A 7,467-nucleotide genomic window follows, 5' to 3' on the forward strand; every position below is an offset into this window, starting at 1 on the left:
GAATGTTCTTACAGCCACCAGAGTGGACTGAGAGTCCTTTAAAATCTGAGGGAGGATAGATTTATTTTTGCTTTAATTTAATTTTAGTTTCCTAGTGTTTTTTTTTTAATATTTATTTATTTGAGAGCTTGTTTGGAGGTTCTAGCAGGGGAGCGCAGCTACTCGTATACCCTTGGCCGAAGACCGGTCCTCCTCTAGTGCGGAAGGTCGTCCTCTTCGACCGAGCGCGCAGCTTCGGGAGGGACGCACATGGAGCGGTGAGGGAGGAAGGGGACACCCGCCTGGCCAGCCAGATCAGCCGAATCAACCCTGGCGATCCATGGGGAGACAGATGTTGCAGCCAGATCGCCCTCACATCCTTGTTTATGTATTTGAAAGTCAGAGTTACACAGAGAGAGAAGGTGAGGCAGAGGGAGGGAGAGAGAGGTCTTCCATCCGCTGGTTCACTCCCCAAATAGCTGCAATGTCCGGAGCTGCGCCAATCCGAAGCCAGGAGCCAGGAGCTTCTTCCAGGTCTCCCATGTGTATGCAGGGGCTCAAGGACTTGGGCCATCTTCTACTGCTTTCCCAGGCCATAGCAGAAGGCTGGACTGGAAGTGGAGCAGCCAGGACTTGAACCGGTGCCCATATGGGATGCTGGCACTGCGGGTGGCAGCTTTACCCACGGTGCCACTGTACAGGCCCCAGTTTCCCTGGTTTTTAAACGTTTTATTTTGAAACAATTAGAGGAGCTGAGGAACTTGCAAAGATGGTACAAATAGTCCTGTGTACTCTTCACCCAGTTTCCAATTGTGCCATCTTATACCAGGGTACTTCAAGAAGTTCAGGGAAAAATGTATTTAAAAGATAAGTGTATTGCGGAATCAAGGTATAGTTTTTTAAATAAAGATTGATTTAGGAGTCCTTTCCTTTCGCCGCCTCGGCCGCAGCCATGAGCATGCTCAGGCTTCAGAAGAGGCTCGCCTCCAGCGTCCTCCGCTGTGGCAAGAAGAAGGTCTGGTTGGACCCCAATGAGACCAACGAAATCGCCAATGCCAACTCCCGTCAGCAGATCCGGAAGCTGATCAAAGATGGGCTGATCATCCGCAAACCTGTGACGGTCCATTCCCCGGGCTCGGTGCCGGAAAAACACCTTGGCCCGCCGGAAGGGCAGGCACATGGGCATAGGTAAGCGAAAGGGTACAGCCAACGCCTGGATGCCGGAGAAGGTGACCTGGATGAGGAGGATGCGGATTTTGCGCCGGCTGCTCAGGAGATACCGTGAATCTAAGAAGATTGACCGCCACATGTACCACAGCCTGTACCTGAAGGTGAAGGGGAACGTGTTCAAGAACAAGCGCATCCTCATGGAGCACATCCACAAGCTGAAGGCCGACAAGGCCCGCAAGAAGCTGCTGGCTGACCAGGCCAAGGCCCGCAGGTCGAAGACCAAGGAGGCCCGCAAGCGCAGAGAGGAGCGCCTTCAGGCCAAGAAGGAGGAGATCATCAAGACTCTGTCCATGGAGGAGGAGACCAAGAAATGAAGAGAAACGACGCCCCCTTCTGTTTGTACATAGCGGCCTTGGGGAAGCCGTGGGTCGGTCATCAAAATAAAACACGTCTTTATCCGCAAAAAATAAAAATAAAAAATAAAAATAAATAAATAAAGATTGATTTATTTAATTATTTATTAAAAAGAAAGACTAGGTAGAGTGACATGGGGAAGAGAGAGAGGCAGAGAGAGAGAGAGGGAGAGTGAAAGAGAGAATGAGAGATATTCCATTTATTAGTTCACTCCCCTTATGGTTGCAACAGCTGAGATTGGGCCAGGCTGATGTTGCAGGTGGCAGCTTAACCTGCTGTGCCACTATGCTGGCCCTTAGTTTTTTCATAATACTTAATTTCTATAAATTTTAAAAAATTGCTTATTTTATCATTTATTTTAGAGACGGAGAGGAAGAGAGCCCTCATCCATTACTTCACTCTCCAAATGCCCACGATGGCCAGGACTAGGCAGGACTAGGCTGGGACAAAGCTGGGAGCTAGTAACTCAATCCAGGTCTCCCATGGGGGTACAAGTAGCCCAATTACTTGAGCTATCTCCACTTCCTCCCAAGGTCTGCGGTAGTAGGAAACTGGAGTTGGGAGCCAAGGATCAAACCCAGGCAAATGAGTCATGGATATCTTAACCAGCATCTTAAATGCTGGATGTGCTGTGTGCCCTTCCATAATTTTTTTGAAGATTGCTCACATAACTGTGATGCAACATAAAACCCAGAAAGTTGACATTGGCATATTGGCATTAACAACAGACCTTGTTGAGTTTTCACCATTTTTAAACTTAGATTAATTTATGTGTTTGTGCATGTATAGTTTTATGCAATTTTATCCGATGTCTAGAGTCATATAACTGCTCTTATGATTAGTCTTCTGAACTGTTTTATTATCACAGGGGAAAACCTTCATGCCACCTCTTTGTGTGGCCGCCTGCCCTCATCCTTTCCCACCCCATCCCATATGGGCACCGGTTCAAGTGCCGACTGCTCCACTTCTGATCCAGCTCTCTGCTATGGCCTGGGAAAGCAGTAGAAGATGGCCCAAGTCCTTGGGCCCCTGTACCCATGTAGGAGATCCAGAAGAAGCTCCTGGCTCCTGGCTTCGGATCAGCGCAGCTCCAGCCTGCGGCCAATAGGGGAGTGAACCAGTGGATGGAAGACCTCTTTCTCTCTCTCTCTCTCTCTCTCTCTCTCTTCCTCTCCTTCTCTCTCTGAGTAACTGACTTTCAAGTAAATAAATAAATCTTTTAAAAAAAAGTTATATACTTATATCTCACTGTGGTTTTAATTGTTGGCTAATGATGCTGAACAACTTTTCATTCTTTTCATCTATATCCTCTTTGTGAAGAAGAATCTGCTCATGCATTCTGCGTATTTCGTAACTATTCTATTTAGTTGATGTTGATTTTTGAGAGTTCTTTATATAGTCTAGCTATGTGTTTTTTGTTGGCTACATGGTTTATAAATAGCTTTTCCCAATCTACAGTTTCTGTTTTTGTCTTTCTAATAGGGTGTTTCATAGGTCAATGATTTTTTAACTGCAATGAGATCACATTTATCAACGCTTTTTCTTTCGGGTATTGTTCCTTTGTGGTCACATCTATCTCAAAGATCTTTTCACTCTATTTTCTTCTAAAACTTTTATAGTTTCACATTTTACAGTGAAATCTATGATACATTTTGAATTAGTTTTTGTATACGATGTGAGGAGTTTATCAAAGTTAATTATTTTTACCTCTAGATTGCCACTGATTCCATCACCATTGTTGAAAAAACTGGTCTTCCTCCATTGAGCATATTTGTGTTGGTCTATGTTGGGTTCTCTCTTCTGTTCTGTTGCTCTATATGTCCATTCCTCTACCCATATTGCACTATTTTAATTACTTTGTCTACCTAAGCAGTCTTAGAGCCAGGTAGAGTGATTACTTCTATGTTGTTGTTTTTTTTTCCAAAATTTCTGAAGCTATTTTTGCCTTTGTCTTCCCATATAAATTTTATAATAACCTTGTTGACATCTTTACTATATTGTCTTTTTAAAAAAATTATTCGTTTGAGAGGCAGAGATACAGAGAGAGATGGAGAGAGAAAGAGAGAGAGGAGAGAGAGAGAGAGAGAGAGGAAAGAGAGAGAGAGTCTTCCATCTGCTGGTTCACTCTCTAAATGGGCGCAACAGCCAGAACTAGGCAAGGCTGAGGCCAGGAGCCTGGAGCTTCTTCCAGGTCTCCCATGTGGGTTCAGGGACCCAAGCACTTGGGCTACCTTTCACTGTCTTCCCCAGTGCCCATGTGGAATGTCGACACTGCAGGCTGAGGATTAACCTTCTATGCCACAGTGCCAGCCCCAATATCTTATATTTTTGAGAATACAGACTTCTAAGTGTTTTGTTAGATTTATGCCTAGTTACTTCATTTTGGGAGAGCAATTATAAGTGGTACTGGGTCTTTAATTTTTGTCTTCAACATGTTCTTGGTATTATATGGAATGCGATTATTTAGTGTATTCCAATATTTATGTATTTATTTAAAAGGCAGAGTTACAGAGAGGCAGAGGCAAAGGCAAAGAGAAAGAGGTCTTCCATCCCCTGGTTCACTTCCCAAATGGCTGCGGTGGCTGGAGCTGTGTGGATCCAAAGCCAGTAGTCAGGAGTTTCTTCTGGGTCTCCCACGAGAGGCACTTGTCAAGCTGCCTGCATGAAGTTGGTCAGTTGAGTAGCACTGGGTGTTACGATGGATAGAACTGGAATAAGTGAAATGGTAAAGCTACGAAGGTATTGAGCAGTGCAGAAAAGGCGGCTGAGGCTGTTGAACAGCAAATTTTTTAGAAGATTTATTTATTTATTTGAAAGACAGAGTTAGAGAGAGCAGAGAGAGACAGAGACAGAGACAAAGACAGAGAGAATCTGCCATCTGCTAGTTCACTCCCCAAAATGGCTGCAGTGGCTGGAGCTGGGCCTGTCTGAAGCCAGGAACCAGGAGCTTCCTCCACATCTCCCATGTGGGTGCAGGAGCCCAAGCGCTTGGGCTATCTTCAGCTGCTATTCCAAGCACATTAGCAGAGAGCTGAACCATGGAAGTGGAGCAGCTGGGACTTGAACCAGTGCCCATATAGTTGTTTTTTTTAATAATACAACATTTTAAAGTATTTATTTACTTAAATAAAGAGTTAGAAAGAGGCAGAGGGAGAGAAAGCAAGAGGAGATATATATATATATATATATATATATATATGAGAGAGAGAGAGAGAGAGAGAGAGAGAGAGGTCTTCTATCAGCTGGTTCGCTCCCCAGGTGGCCACAATGGGCAGAGCTGTGCCAATCCGAAGCCAGGAGCTAGGAGCTTCCTCTAGGTCTTCCATGCAGGTGCAGGGGCCCAAGCGCTTGGGCCATCTTCTACTGCTTTCCCAGGCTGTAGCAGAGAGCTGGGTTGGAAGAGAAGCAGCTGGGACTAGAACTGGCGCCCATATAGGATGCCGGCGCTTCAGGCCAAGGCATTAATCCGCTGTGCCACAGCGCCGGCCCCAAGTTAAATTTTGTTTTTAATCAAACTAATACATGCACACAGTTTTAAAGGCAAATCGGGGTGATGCTGTGGCATAGTGGGTTAAAGCCTTGGCCTGAAGCACCAGCATCCCATATGGTGCCAGTTCAAGTCCCAGCTGCTCCACTTCCGATCCAGCTCTCTGCTAAGGCCTGGGATAGCAGGAGAAGGTGGCCCCAGTCCTTGGGCCCCTGCACCTATGTGGGAGACCCAGAAGAAGCTCCTGGCTCCTGGCTTCGGATCGGCGCAGTTCCGGCCGTTGTGGCCATCTGGGGAGTGAACCAGCGGATGGAAGACCTCTCTCTCTCTCTCTCTCTCTCTCTCTCTCTCTCTGCCTCTCCTCTCTCTGTGTAACTCTTTCAAATAAAATACATCTTTAAAAAAAAAAAGGCAAATCAGACTACAAGGCTTGTGATAACAGCTTTCCTTGATTTATTGCTCTCCATGCCTAAGTTCCATTCCCTCTGGCAAACCACTTGGCTCTCTCTTAGTTGTTTCTTCTGATTTTTTCTTTCATATTGAAAAAAATAATATGTTTGTGCTCTCTCTTTGGATTTTTTCTTTCAATTTTAAGAATATGCGTCGATTTGCCATTACGGAGGCAAGGGGTTAGCACATTCACACTCTGACTCTTCCTCTGTGTCCTCCCACTCTTTCCAGCAGTGATATTCCAGACATGCAGTAACTGCAGGAGGACATGCGGAAGAGTTACAGGCTGTCTGGCTGCATATTGGACAGTTATCACTTTTTTCTTGTGGTTCATTTAAGTCTGTAAATAGCCCAGGATAGCAGGTAAGTGCCCAAATTCTGGAGCCAGATGTTCTGGGCCCAAATTCTGCTCCTGCCAGGGAGATCCCTAGGCAGTCTCAGGTAAACTACCTACATCTCCACGATTCTTTGGGGGATACGAGTAGTAGCTACTTCATAAAAGTTTTGTGAAGGTTAAATGAATAAAATATAAGTAAAACATATAGAACTGTGTTATAATAAGCTACACATGTGTTTGCTATTGTCAGTTTTCTATTAATATTATCATCTTGCTGAGCCAAGAGAACATGATTTATTTCCTTTCTGGCATCATTGAACATTTCTTCTGAAGTTAATCGTGGCCTCATTTTAAATTTTTTCCTTTTTCATGACTATGTCACTAATTCCTCTCCTAATCTGCTCCATATACTCAGATAATTGGGCGTCATTCTAATTCCTCCTCTTTTTTCCTCCTGGGATTCTTAGTGATCTTCTGTCAGTTTGGAGTGGCTGCCCTCTAAGCCTGTGATAGAGTTGCAGCCCTGGGGATTCCCTTTGCAAAGTACCCTGGTGGAAATCTTGCCTCCCAATCTGTGTCTCTCTTGGTGTAACCTAGGGTTTCTCAGTCTCTGTACTATCGATATTTTGAGACAGATAATTCTTTGGAGGGTTGTCCTCTGCACTGTAATATTGAACAGCAGGCCTGGCCTCAAACCACTAGATGCCTTTAGCTACACTCACTTGGTGACAACTCCAAATGTCCCTGACTCCAGATTGGTAGTTTCTGGCTTAATCTTTCATTTCACGGAATCATATCTGATAATAGCTTCCTGACAAGGGTGATAGGATGCACATGTTTTGAGAACTTGCCTGTCCTGTCTTTATTCTACTGAATGCCAATATAAAAGAATGGAAAACTCCGAATTGAAAGTAATGTGCATTGAGTATGCTTTTCATTGTATTCTGTCTTCTAACTTTTATTGTTGTTAAGAAGTCTTCTCTGCAGAAGCCTTACAGCGAGGAGGGATTGGGATGAGACTGTCACAGTACTGAATCAGAAATAAAAATAGTAGCCCCTATTAAAGAAAAGTACAGAGCCATATGGCTTCCCTGCTAAATTGTACCATTTAAAGAAGAATTAACACTAATTCTTCTTTAATGATTTTAAAAAATAGAAGAGAATGGAATTCCAAACTCACTTTACAAGGACACCAGACAAGGACACCAACAAGAAAAGAAAGCTAAAATATTCTTGATGAACATAGATGCAAAAATCCTCAACAAAATACTAGCAAACTGAATCCAACAGCACGTTGAAAAGATTATTTGCCATGATTGAAACAGATTCATTCCAGGGAAGCAAGGGTGGTTTAACATATGCAAATTGATAAGTGTGATACACCCCATCACAGAATAAAGGGTAAAAATCACGTGACCATCTCAATAGATGCAGAAGAGACATTTGATGAAAATGCAACATTCCTTCACGATACAAATTCTGAACAAATTATATATAGAAGGAACATAATTCAACATAGTAAAGACCACATATACTAAGCTAACAACTAACGTCATACTTAGGGGTGAAAAGCTGAAGGCTTTCTCTCTAAGATCTGGAATGAGACAAGGATGCCCACTTGCAGCACTAT

General features: G+C 43.9%; 1 pseudogene; it reads left to right on the top strand.

The window, feature by feature from the left end:
- The first annotated feature begins 880 nt into the window (after positions 1-880).
- On the top strand, positions 881-1,647 carry LOC138843497 (large ribosomal subunit protein eL19-like; annotated as a pseudogene).
- The last annotated feature ends 5,820 nt before the right edge of the window (positions 1,648-7,467 follow it).

Source organism: Oryctolagus cuniculus, chromosome 1 (assembly GCF_964237555.1).
Source record: "Oryctolagus cuniculus chromosome 1, mOryCun1.1, whole genome shotgun sequence".
Lineage (NCBI taxonomy): Eukaryota > Metazoa > Chordata > Mammalia > Lagomorpha > Leporidae > Oryctolagus > Oryctolagus cuniculus.